Here is a 13,528-nt window from a genome sequence, read left to right as displayed (position 1 = left end):
AGTAAGCATTTCACTGTTAGTCTACACCTGTTGTTTACGAAGCATGTGACAAATACAATTTGATTTGATACACATCAGAGTTCCCCTCTTCGTCTGATTACATTTACAGATGAATGACCTGTTATTGTTTAACTTTACCGTGTCATGATCATGTGAACAAAAATTTAGCAAATTCAACGATAAATATGAATGATTGCTGATGGGCTACAATGCTAAAAAATATATAAACGTTTTCTTATATTATGGAAAACTTTGCCTAAGCCAAATACACGTATCAAAGACAGCAACTAACGAGGTGCTATTTGTGGTGTCACAGAGACATCTAGTGGTCAATATCATAAACAGAAGCGCGATAACTGCTTAGCTAGGAAGCGCTACATAATTTGACACTTGAGATCGACATGAGGCGAGAGCGGTTGTTAACTTTGGGCGACGGTAAGGAATACAACAAGTAAACACAAATAAATAAGTTGACAACAGTTAGCAGTAACTAACAACACATATACATATCACAGTACCCCGTGTATTTGAATGTAATGAATGACAAGTGGGTCAGTAGATAGAACGCGTTTAAACGATTGGAAGCTAACGAGCTAATTTAACAAGATAACGTTAGCTTGCTGTCAAAACGATCTATACCCAATCAAAGCCTAGTAATGCACATTATATATAGTGTAATAACAAAAAGGGGAATGGGCTGATACCCATTCTGAAATGTGTCTTCCGCATTTAACCCAACCTCTCTGAATCGGAGAGGTGCCGGGGCTGCCATAATCGACATCCACGTCTTCGGCGCCCGGGGAACAGTGGGTTAACTGCCTTACTCAGGGCAGGACTGCAGATATTTACCTTGTCAGCTCCGGGATTTGATTCAGCAACTTTCCGGTTACTGTGCCAACGCTGAAAACTTCAATCCAATTCACTTGGTTAAAAGTAAAGGTGCGTCTTATGGTGCATGACTTCGTGGGCTGGGGTGTCCATTTCGCTGTTGCTGGCTAGCTAGGTAACAACTATTCCATGGCATGTTGAAGTCTGTTCAGAAACATTGTTGATCACGTGCAATTCGGAATATTTATTGTTCTAATTTTACTGAACAATCATCCAGGCTGTATCACACCGGCGGTGATTGGGAGTACCATAGGGCGGCGCACAGTTGGCCCTGCGTCATTGTAAATACGAATTTGTTCTTAACTGGCTTGCCTAGTTAAATAAAGGTTAAATGAAAAAGAAAAAAAAACAACGTATTTGTTGTTTACATAGCACTGGCGTTACATATTTAACCGGGGCACCTTATCGTCCAGGAATCTGAATTTTCAAAATAAAAAACAAACTTTGTTTTAAACGAAGAAAATCACATAATTCCAGCATCTTCTATAGTGGCTCGTTGGTCTAGGGGTATGATTCTCGCTTAGGGTGCGAGAGGTCCCGGGTTCAAATCCCGGACGAGCCCTCTTTTTTTGTATTTCTCACACTTTCTTTTATTATTTTAGGCAAAACATATAGCCTACATGACATTATATTTCAGACAAAATATGGCAGAAATTATCAAACAAAATTGAGATTCAGTTGATTTTAGACCCTTGTAATTACATTGAGGTGATTTACACACCAATTGCACACACAGGTGGAAGCAGAATACACAAACAAATGAGGTTGTTAAATATGCAAATATGTTGTCTTAACTTGCTGTTCGCTTTCGTTTCTGTCTGTTTAGGGCAAAAGTTTAGAATAATTTATAACGAGATTATGTTAAACCAGGTAATTTCAATTAATAGCATACTCTGATTCTAGTTTCGGTAAAGCGTTTAGAGCAAATGTGGCAAGATTATTGTTTATTTCATTTTTATACAACTGGTTGGTCTATTCCTGCATGCTGATTGGTTAAAAGCCATTCCAGCCGGTGTCTATTCCACAAATTACCACCTGCTAAATGTACGATGTTAAAATTCCTCTGTTCTATCTGACTGCGCAATCTACTGCCTCATTAGCCCAGGCAGGGAAGTCATAAACTTGATCTTCACTATAAAAAGCATCTGGACATTATCTCACATTTCTGTTAGACTAACATTTAGTTTTCAACAGCAGAGATTTGTATAAACCTTGCTGTCTGTCTCTGACATTTGCAACATTGTTTCAATATTAAAATTAAATCTCCCTACTGTCCCATAGTAATGGACGTGTAGAGGTCGGGAGTCGGGACGAGAGAGAGATGCAGGCAACGTTTCTCAGCCAGTCGAAATCATGAATCAGCTGGCATAATTTTTATGGATATTTACAAAGAAATGTAAATTGAAAAAAAGTCGAACGAAACGCAGCTAGTTTGGAGTCATTCCAGCTTCAGTTTTAAGTTATTGTGTTAGCTTGTGGATAGACGAAATAGTATGAGTAAATTAATCCCAACATTTTATTGTGAAAATATGTCAATCATTATTTTAATATGTTGGCAACCTGGTGTTTGGAGGTTTTTTTTTGCCACAGTTTGCATGCCCGAGACGAACAACACCCGTGCCAATGTATCCTCCAAACACAGACTTCTCGGGATTATTAGTTACGTCTAATGTTTGTTGGCCCCGATGTTTTTTCATTCATCACAGAGAGAAAAAGGTTTGACCCCGACGTGATTTGAACACGCAACCTTCTGATCTGGAGTCAGACGCGCTACCGTTGCGCCACGAGGTCTAGAACCACAAGGTGTATGTTCACGTATTTGACTGTGCATTTTGTGTGACACGTCTATTTTGTCACAGTTTGCTCCAGCACTATTCCATTATAGTTTAATTGGAGCAACTACAGTGTTAAGGATCAAAGGGTTGCCAATGAGAGAGGTTGCTGAATTCAATCCTCAACCATGTATAGAAACCGTTCAGTGGGCACACAAACTCACTAGGATTGTGTGCTCATAGCTTACAACTCTAAAAGCAGTTATGCCACTCCACTATGTTCAAATACATATCTTTTTGATATGAGCTGTATGGCCGGTTAGCTCAGTTGGTTAGAGCGTCGTGCTAATAACGCGAAGGTCGCGGGTTCGATACCCGTACTGGCCACTGTCTTTTCCTTAGGCGAGTTGAGCCTTTAGTGTATGCGCTGTATGTGCTGTATGCGCTGTATGTGTCATTAAATCCTGAAAGCAACTATGATTTACACAAAAATACATCCCACTAGGGCTGTGCTGATTATTGCATTTTGGGTAATGATTAATTGTCATGCAAATTGCCACAGTTATTGTCATAATTGTAATTTTGGTTAAAATAAATGTTTTGTGCTTGTAATGCATCATAATGCATCTTTGAAATTTGCTACAACATACAGTGCCTTCAGAAGGTATTCACACCTCTTGACACTTTCCATATTTGGTTGTGTTACAGCCTGAATTTAATATTGATTAAATATATATATTTTTGTCATTGGCCTACACACAATACCCCATAATGTCAAAGTGGATTGGCCCTCTTTCTGGGACTCACCCACAGACAGGACCAAGCCTGACCTGCTGAGAAGTGACGGACTCCATCCTAGCTGGAGGGGTGCTCTCATCTTATCTACCAACATAGACAGGGCTCTAACTCCTCTAACTCCACAATGAAATAGGGTGCAGGCCAGGCAGCAGGCAGGCAGCCTGCCAACTTAGTGGAGTCTGCCACTAGCACAGTCAGTGTAGACAGCTCAGCTATCCCCATTGAGACAGTGTCTGTGCCTCGACCTAGGTTGGGCAAAACTAAACATGGCGGTGTTCACCTTAGCAATCTCACTAGAATAAAGACCTCCTCCATTCCTGTGATTATTGAAAGAGATCGTGATGCAGTTGCACCCCTAAAAACTAAAAACATTTCTCATAAGAAACTAGCTCCCTGGTATACAGAAAATACCCAAGCTCTGAAGCAAGCTTCCAGAAAATTGGGACGTAAATGGCGCCCCACCAAACTGGAAGTCTTGCTTGCAGTATCGAAGAGCCCTTACTGCTGCTTGATCATCCTATTTTTCCAATTTATTTGAGGAAAATAAGAACAGTCCGAAATTGATTTTTGATATTGTCACAAATCTAACTAAAAAGCAGCATTCTCCAAGAGAGGATGGCTTTCACTTCAGCAGCAATAAATTCATGAACTTCTTTGAGGAAAAGATCATGATTATTAGAAAGCAAATTACAGACTCCTCTTTAAATCTGCGTATTCCTTCAAAGCTCAGTTGTCCTGAGTCTGCACAACTCTGCCAGGACCTAGGATCAAGAGAGACACTCAAGTGTTTTAGTACTATATCTCTTGACACAATGATGAAAATAATCTTGGCCTCTAAACGTTCAAGCTGCATACTGGACCCTATTCCAACTAAACTACTGAAAGAGCGGGTTCCTGTGCTTGGCCCTCCTATGTTGAACATAATAAATGGCTCTCTATCCACCAGATGTGTACCAAACTCACTAAAAGTGGCAGTAATAAAGCCTCTCTTGAAAAAGCCAAACCTTGACCTAGAAAATATAAAAAACGATCAAATCTTCCATTCCTCTCAACATTTTTAGAAAAGGCTGTTGCACAGCAACTCACTGCCTTCCTGAAGACAAACAATGTATACAGAATGCTTCAGTCTGGTTTTAGACCCCATCATAGCACTGAGACTGCACTTGTGAAGGTGGTAAATTACCTTTTAATGGCATCAGACCGAGGCTTTGCCTCTGTCCTCGTGCTCCTAGACCTTAGTGCTGCTTTTGATACCATCGATCACCACATTCTTTTGGAGAGATTGGAAACCCAAATTGGTCTACACGGACAAGTTCTGGCCTGGTTTAGATCTTATCTGTCGGAAAGATATCAGTTTGTCTCTGTAAATGGTTTGTCCTCTGACAAATCAACTGTAAATGTCGGTGTTCCTCAAGGTTCCGTTTTAGGACCACTATTGTTTTCACTATATATTTTACCTCTTGGGGATGTCATTCGAAAACATAATGTTAACTTTCACTGCTATGCAGATGACACACAGCTGTACATTTCAATGAAACATGGTGAAGCCCCAAAATTGCCCTCACTAGAAGCCTGTGTTTCAGACATAAGGAAGTGGATGGCTGCAAACTTTCTACTTTTAAACTCAGACAAAACAGAGATGCTTGTTCTAGGTCCCAAGAAACAAAGATCTTCAGATCTTCTGTTGAATCTGACAATTAATCTTAATGGTTGTACAGTCATCTCAAATAAAACTGTGAAGGTCCTTGGCGTTACTCTGGACCTGATCTCTCTTTTGACGAACATTTCAAGACTGTTTCAAGGACAGCTTTTTTCCGTCTACGTAACATTGCAAAAATCAGAAACTTTCTGTCCAAAAATGATGCAGAAAACTGTATCCATGCTTTTGTTACTTCTAGGTTAGACTACTGCAATGCTCTACTTTCCGGCTACCCGGATAAAGCACTAAATAAACTTCAGTTAGTGCTAAATACGGCTGCTAGAATCCTGACTAGAACCAAAAGAATTGATCATATTACTCCAGTGCTAGCCTCCCTACACTGGCTTCCAGTCAAGGCAAGGGCTGATTTCAAGGTTTTACTGCTAACCTACAAAGCATTACATGGGCTTGCTCCTACCTATCTCTCTGATTTGGTCCTGCCGTACATACCTACATGTACGCTACGGTCACAAGACGCAGGCCTCCTAATTGTCCCTAGAATTTCTAAGCAAAGAGCTGGAGGCAGGGCTTTCTCCTATTGAGCTAATTTTTTATGGAATGGTCGGCCTACACATGTGAGAGACGCAAACTCGGTCTCAACCTTTAAGTCTTTACTGAAGACTTATCTCTTCAGTGGGTCCTTTGATTGAGTGTAGTCTGGCACAGGAGTGTGAAGGTGGAGCAACGAACCGCCCTTGCTGTCTCTGCCTGGCTGGTTCCCCTCTTTCCACTGGAATGCTCTGCCTCTAACCCTATTACAGGGGCCGAGACCCTGGCTTTCTGGTGCTCTTTCATGCCGTCCCTAGGAGGGGTGCGTCATTTGAGTGGGTTGAGTCACTGATGTGATCTTCCTGTCTAGGTTGGCGCCCCCCCATTGGGTTGTGCCGTGGCAGAGATCTTTGTGGGCTATACAAGACCTTGTCTCAGCATGGTAAGTTGATGGTTGAAGATATCCCTCCAGTGATGTGGGTGCTGTGCTTTGGCAAAGTGGGTGGGGTTATATCCTTCCTGTTTGGCCCTGTCCGGGGGTATCATTGGATGGGGCCACAGTGTCTCCTGACACCTCCTTACTCAGCCTCCAGTATTTATGCTGCAGTTGTTTATGTGTCGGGGGGCTAGGGTCAGTTTGTTATATCTGGAGTACTTCTCCTGTCTTATCCGGTGTACTGTGTGAATTTAAGTATGCTCTCTCTAATTCTCTCTTTCTTTCTCTCTCTCAGAGGACCTGAGCCCTAGGACCATGCCTCACTCAGGACTACCTGGCATGATGACTCCTTGCTGTCCCCAGTCCAGCTGGCTGTGCTGCTGCTCCAGTTTCAACAGTTCTGCCTGTGATTATTATTATTTGATCATGCTGGTCATTTATGAACATTTGAACATCTTGGCCATGTTCTGTTATAATCTCCACCCGGCACAGCCAGAAGAGGACTGGCCACCCCTCTTAGCCTGGTTCCTCTCTAGGTTTCTACCTAGGTTTTGGCCTTTCAAGGGAGTTTTTCCTAGCCACCGTGCTTCTACACCTGCATTGCTTGCTGTTTGGGGCTTTAGGCTGGGTTTCTGTACAGCACTTTGAGATACCAGCTAATGTACGAAGGGCTATATTCATAAATTTGATTTGATTTGATTTCAAAGATGATGGTACAAAGAAACTGAAAGCTTAAGGCCAAAAGTAGTTCTAAACAATGGGAGTGGCTACAACCTTACCACCCATAATATCCCAAAGTAGCCCTAGCTAGGCCTATAAGATAAGTAAATTAAGTAATTTATCAAGATAATGGGTATAGCGTTATTATCATGTAGGACTAGTTATTTAAATAAATGGTCTCGGATGACTATTTGCACTCACAGATATTCTTCAATTCCAATCCTTTGTATTCACAATGCCAGAGAATTCCCTGCTCAGCATTTTCATGTTGCACACTAGCAAGTGATGTCCACTACAGGGCTAATTTGGAGGGAGGGGTGGCTCAAATTTCACATGCCTTATAAATTAAAAGAGTGTGTGTGACCAAGCAAATGTGGCTTAGCTGTCTGCAAACTGGAGAGATAGGCCCACACATTGAATAACCTAACCAAGGATGGTTTCAACAAATTTTTAGTATCAACTTTTGTCAGACCTCATTTGAGTATCTCTCCCTTAGTCTAAATTATAATAGACATTTCATCGCAAGGGGCAAATACGCGATTGTCTGTGCTGCCCAATCATATTACCTAATCATAAATGATGTGACCAAATTCACCAATCAGGAACGTCCTTTCAAACTCAGTGTTTTCATGTTTGATATAAGCCTCCTTAGCGCAGTAGGTAGCGCGTCAGTCTCATAATCTGAAGGTCGTGAGTTCGATCCTCACAGGGGGCAGTGACTTTTTCATCTACCTCTTTTTAGCTTTTGCAGGACTGGATTACACATGCCCTATCCCAAATCAACTCCCATCCCTTAGCCCAACTAACCTGTACCCCTGCACACTGACTCTGTACCAGTGCCCACTGTATATAGCCTCGTTAGTCTTATTGTGTTACTTTTTACGATTACTTTTTATTTTAGCCTACTTGGTAAATATTTTCTGCACTGTTGGTTAAGGGCTTGTAAGTAAGTATTTCACGGTAAAGTCTACACTTGTTAAACACATGTGGGCATTTTTAAGATGTGTCATTATTGTCACAGTGTACGAAATCAGAATTTGAAGCATATTTCTGACAATTGCCCTTTTGGATGGCAAATTATGAGAACTCAGTGTGACATGTATATATATATTTTTTCCCCACTGTAAAAGAATAGCCTAGATTGGGAGATATATCAGTATCTGTAGGTTTTGTCCCCCAATGTAATGTAATCAGATGAAGAAAAAGCCATATCGGTCAGGCTCTCTGAGATATAACTAGTTGGTGGGCAAAAACAGTCATCAAAACAGACATTGTATTTGTCCATACTTTACTTTGAACATGTCAATAGGTCACACATACTGAGGATCAAGGTAATAGAATCTACTTACTCTTGCATTTCTCTCCTACGCAAATTCCTTGGCCGTCGTGCTAAGGGATGGGAGTTGTTTTGGCATAGGGCATGTGTAATACAATCTTGCAAAAGCTAAAAAGAGGTACATGAAAAAACCAATGCCCCCTGTGAGGATCGAACTCACAACCTTCAGATTATGAGACTGACGCGCTACCTACCTAAGGAGGCTTAGATCAAAGGTGAAAACAATGAGTTTGAAAGGATGTTTCTGATTGGTCAAATTCATATTCAAATTAATCAAATTCATATATAGTTTAGACTATGGCAAGGATACTCAAATACTATTTGAGAAGGAGTTAGTCTGGCCTACTACAAGATAAACATCCCTTTTTCAGGACCCTGTCTTTCAAAGGTAATTCGTAAAAATCGTATTAACTTCACAGATCTTCATATTAAAGGGTTTGAACACTGTTTCCCATGCTTGTTCAACGAAACATAAACAATTAATGAACATGCACCTGCGGAGCAGTTGTTAGGACACTAACAGCTTAAAGACTGTAGGCAATTAAGGTCACAGTTATGAAAACTTAGGACACTAAAATAGGTCTTTCTACTGACTCTGAAAAACACCAAAAGAAGATGCCCAGGGTCCCTGCTCACCTGTGTAAACGTGCCTTATACCCTGACTACACTGAGTGCGCGAGCGTTGCAAAATACATTTTGGAATCTATGTTATTAAATTATTGCACCCACACTGCTCGCACGGGTCAACGAGCATCATTCCTATTTCTGATTCAGATGGCGCTGCAAGTCCTGCTCTCCCATCTCCTCATTGGTTTATAGAAGCAGGTACCCACGTGCCATTTCCTCATTGGTTATACCCATGTGGGTGATTGAAAGATGAACTGTTGCTGGTTGTCGTGATAATACTATGAAAGTTTAGATGCCAATCACCTTATCATTTCAAAGATGAAAAAGCCTGGAAGGAGGAGAGATGACTAGAAACGATTCGGTTGACCGTTTTTATAAGTGCATTCATTGTTGGAGTAGAGGAACTTGTGCATTTCAGGCAAAATAACAACCTAATGTTTATATCCCAGGACAAATTAGCTAGCAACAGCAAGCTAGCTAGATAGGACTAATTAGCTAGCAAGTGCAAGTTTTTGACCTGTCCCCAAATAATGTCATTGGTTCAGAGTTTGTTTTGATATGTTAACCTGCGTGTCGTGATCGCATTTGGTGTGGGGGGACTAAATAAATGTATGCATGATTGCGCACGCGGCACAGCCGGTTTGACTCACGTGTTAGGCATGCTGCAAGAAGGCATGAGGACTGCAGACGTGGCCAATCAGAACCCTATTTCAAAATCAGTGTTTTTGTTGTTGAACTATAAGCCTCCTTAGCGCAGTAGGTAGCGCGTCAGTATCATAATCTCAGAGGATTTGCCTCTGTCCTCGTGCTCCTAGACCTTAGTGCTGCTTTTGATACCATCGATCACCACATTCTTTTGGAGAGATTGGAAACCCAAATTGGTCTACACGGACAAGTTCTGGCCTGGTTTAGATCTTATCTGTCGGAAAGATATCAGTTTGTCTCTGTAAATGGTTTGTCCTCTGACAAATCAACTGTAAATGTCGGTGTTCCTCAAGGTTCCGTTTTAGGACCACTATTGTTTTCACTATATATTTTACCTCTTGGGGATGTCATTCGAAAACATAATGTTAACTTTCACTGCTATGCAGATGACACACAGCTGTACATTTCAATGAAACATGGTGAAGCCCCAAAATTGCCCTCGCTAGAAGCCTGTGTTTCAGACATAAGGAAGTGGATGGCTGCAAACTTTCTACTTTTAAACTCAGACAAAACAGAGATGCTTGTTCTAGGTCCCAAGAAACAAAGATCTTCAGATCTTCTGTTGAATCTGACAATTAATCTTAATGGTTGTACAGTCATCTCAAATAAAACTGTGAAGGTCCTCGGCGTTACTCTGGACCTGATCTCTCTTTTGACGAACATATCAAGACTGTTTCAAGGACAGCTTTTTTCCGTCTACGTAACATTGCAAAAATCAGAAATTTTCCGTCCAAAAATGATGCAGAAAACTGTATCCATGCTTTTGTTACTTCTAGGTTAGACTACTGCAATGCTCTACTTTCCGGCTACCCGGATAAAGCACTAAATAAACTTCAGTTAGTGCTAAATACGGCTGCTAGAATCCTGACTAGAACCAAAAGAATTGATCATATTACTCCAGTGCTAGCCTCCCTACACTGGCTTCCAGTCAAGGCAAGGGCTGATTTCAAGGTTTTACTGCTAACCTACAAAGCATTACATGGGCTTGCTCCTACCTATCTCTCTGATTTGGTCCTGCCGTACATACCTACATGTACGCTACGGTCACAAGACGCAGGCCTCCTAATTGTCCCTAGAATTTCTAAGCAAAGAGCTGGAGGCAGGGCTTTCTCCTATTGAGCTAATTTTTTATGGAATGGTCGGCCTACACATGTGAGAGACGCAAACTCGGTCTCAACCTTTAAGTCTTTACTGAAGACTCATCTCTTCAGTGGGTCCTTTGATTGAGTGTAGTCTGGCACAGGAGTGTGAAGGTGGAGCAACGAACCGCCCTTGCTGTCTCTGCCTGGCTGGTTCCCCTCTTTCCACTGGAATGCTCTGCCTCTAACCCTATTACAGGGGCTGAGACCCTGGCTTTCTGGTGCTCTTTCATGCGGAGGGGTGCGTCATTTGAGTGGGTTGAGTCACTGATGTGATCTTCCTGTCTAGGTTGGCGCCCCCCCCATTGGGTTGTGCCGTGGCGGAGATCTTTGTGGGCTATACAAGACCTTGTCTCAGCATGGTAAGTTGATGGTTGAAGATATCCCTCCAGTGATGTGGGTGCTGTGCTTTGGCAAAGTGGGTGGGGTTATATCCTTCCTGTTTGGCCCTGTCCGGGGGTATCATTGGATGGGGCCACAGTGTCTCCTGACACCTCCTTACTCAGCCTCCAGTATTTATGCTGCAGTTGTTTATGTGTCAGGGGGCTAGGGTCAGTTTGTTATATCTGGAGTACTTCTCCTGTCTTATCCGGTGTACTGTGTGAATTTAAGTATGCTCTCTCTAATTCTCTCTTTCTTTCTCTCTCTCAGAGGACCTGAGCCCTAGGACCATGCCTCACTCAGGACTACCTGGCATGATGACTCCTTGCTGTCCCCAGTCCAGCTGGCTGTGCTGCTGCTCCAGTTTCAACAGTTCTGCCTGTGATTATTATTATTTGATCATGCTGGTCATTTATGAACATTTGAACATCTTGGCCATGTTCTGTTATAATCTCCACCCGGCACAGCCAGAAGAGGACTGGCCACCCCTCTTAGCCTGGTTCCTCTCTAGGTTTCTACCTAGGTTTTGGCCTTTCAAGGGAGTTTTTCCTAGCCACCGTGCTTCTACACCTGCATTGCTTGCTGTTTGGGGCTTTAGGCTGGGTTTCTGTACAGCACTTTGAGATACCAGCTAATGTACGAAGGGCTATATTCATAAATTTGATTTGATTTGATTTCAAAGATGATGGTACAAAGAAACTGAAAGCTTAAGGCCAAAAGTAGTTCTAAACAATGGGAGTGGCTACAACCTTACCACCCATAATATCCCAAAGTAGCCCTAGCTAGGCCTATAAGATAAGTAAATTAAGTAATTTATCAAGATAATGGGTATAGCGTTATTATCATGTAGGACTAGTTATTTAAATAAATGGTCTCGGATGACTATTTGCACTCACAGATATTCTTCAATTCCAATCCTTTGTATTCACAATGCCAGAGAATTCCCTGCTCAGCATTTTCATGTTGCACACTAGCAAGTGATGTCCACTACAGGGCTAATTTGGAGGGAGGGGTGGCTCAAATTTCACATGCCTTATAAATTAAAAGAGTGTGTGTGACCAAGCAAATGTGGCTTAGCTGTCTGCAAACTGGAGAGATAGGCCCACACATTGAATAACCTAACCAAGGATGGTTTCAACAAATTTTTAGTATCAACTTTTGTCAGACCTCATTTGAGTATCTCTCCCTTAGTCTAAATTATAATAGACATTTCATCGCAAGGGGCAAATACGCGATTGTCTGTGCTGCCCAATCATATTACCTAATCATAAATGATGTGACCAAATTCACCAATCAGGAACGTCCTTTCAAACTCAGTGTTTTCATGTTTGATATAAGCCTCCTTAGCGCAGTAGGTAGCGCGTCAGTCTCATAATCTGAAGGTCGTGAGTTCGATCCTCACAGGGGCATTGACTTTTTCATCTACCTCTTTTTAGCTTTTGCAGGACTGGATTACACATGCCCTATCCCAAATCAACTCCCATCCCTTAGCCCAACTAACCTGTACCCCTGCACACTGACTCTGTACCAGTGCCCACTGTATATAGCCTCGTTAGTCTTATTGTGTTACTTTTTACGATTACTTTTTATTTTAGCCTACTTGGTAAATATTTTCTGCACTGTTGGTTAAGGGCTTGTAAGTAAGTATTTCACGGTAAAGTCTACACTTGTTAAACACATGTGGGCATTTTTAAGATGTGTCATTATTGTCACAGTGTACGAAATCAGAATTTGAAGCATATTTCTGACAATTGCCCTTTTGGATGGCAAATTATGAGAACTCAGTGTGACATGTATATATATATTTTCCCCACTGTAAAAGAATAGCCTAGATTGGGAGATATATCAGTATCTGTAGGTTTTGTCCCCCAATGTAATGTAATCAGATGAAGAAAAAGCCATATCGGTCAGGCTCTCTGAGATATAACTAGTTGGTGGGCAAAAACAGTCATCAAAACAGACATTGTATTTGTCCATACTTTACTTTGAACATGTCAATAGGTCACACATACTGAGGATCAAGGTAATAGAATCTACTTACTCTTGCATTTCTCTCCTACGCAAATTCCTTGGCCGTCGTGCTAAGGGATGGGAGTTGTTTTGGCATAGGGCATGTGTAATACAATCTTGCAAAAGCTAAAAGAGGTACATGAAAAAACCAATGCCCCCTGTGAGGATCGAACTCACGACCTTCAGATTATGAGACTGACGCGCTACCTACTGCGCTAAGGAGGCTTAGATCAAAGGTAAAAACAATGAGTTTGAAAGGATGTTTCTGATTGGTCAAATTCATATTCAAATTCAAATTCATCAAATTCATATATAGTTTAGACTATGGCAAGGATACTCAAATACTATTTGAGAAGGAGTTAGTCTGGCCTACTACAAGATAAACATCCCCTTTTCAGGACCCTGTCTTTCAAAGGTAATTCGTAAAAATCGTATTAACTTCACAGATCTTCATATTAAAGGGTTTGAACACTGTTTCCCATGCTTGTTCAACGAAACATAAACAATTACTGAACATGCACCTGCGGA

The 13,528-nt window shown here is 41.6% G+C and overlaps 5 non-coding genes across 5 annotated transcripts; 3 read left to right on the top strand and 2 right to left on the bottom strand.

The window, feature by feature from the left end:
* The first annotated feature begins 1,378 nt into the window (after nt 1–1,378).
* trnap-agg lies at nt 1,379–1,450 on the top strand. Its single transcript has one exon. It is a non-coding gene; the product is annotated as a tRNA-Pro (tRNA).
* Nucleotides 1,451–2,607: 1,157 nt separating this feature from the next.
* On the bottom strand, nt 2,608–2,679 carry trnaw-cca. The gene has a single exon. It is a non-coding gene; the product is annotated as a tRNA-Trp (tRNA).
* Nucleotides 2,680–2,973: 294 nt separating this feature from the next.
* On the top strand, nt 2,974–3,047 carry trnai-aau. The gene has a single exon. It is a non-coding gene; the product is annotated as a tRNA-Ile (tRNA).
* A 4,397-nt stretch (nt 3,048–7,444) lies between these two features.
* On the top strand, nt 7,445–7,517 carry trnam-cau. Its single transcript has one exon. It is a non-coding gene; the product is annotated as a tRNA-Met (tRNA).
* A 5,635-nt stretch (nt 7,518–13,152) lies between these two features.
* On the bottom strand, nt 13,153–13,225 carry trnam-cau. Its single transcript has one exon. It is a non-coding gene; the product is annotated as a tRNA-Met (tRNA).
* Between the last annotated feature and the right edge of the window lie 303 nt (nt 13,226–13,528).

The sequence above is a fragment of the Oncorhynchus gorbuscha genome, linkage group LG08 (genome assembly GCF_021184085.1).
Source record: "Oncorhynchus gorbuscha isolate QuinsamMale2020 ecotype Even-year linkage group LG08, OgorEven_v1.0, whole genome shotgun sequence".
Taxonomy (NCBI): Eukaryota; Metazoa; Chordata; class Actinopteri; order Salmoniformes; family Salmonidae; genus Oncorhynchus; species Oncorhynchus gorbuscha.
The sequence above is the reverse complement of the archived record's forward strand: the minus strand, read 5'-3'. Positions and strand labels throughout refer to the sequence as shown.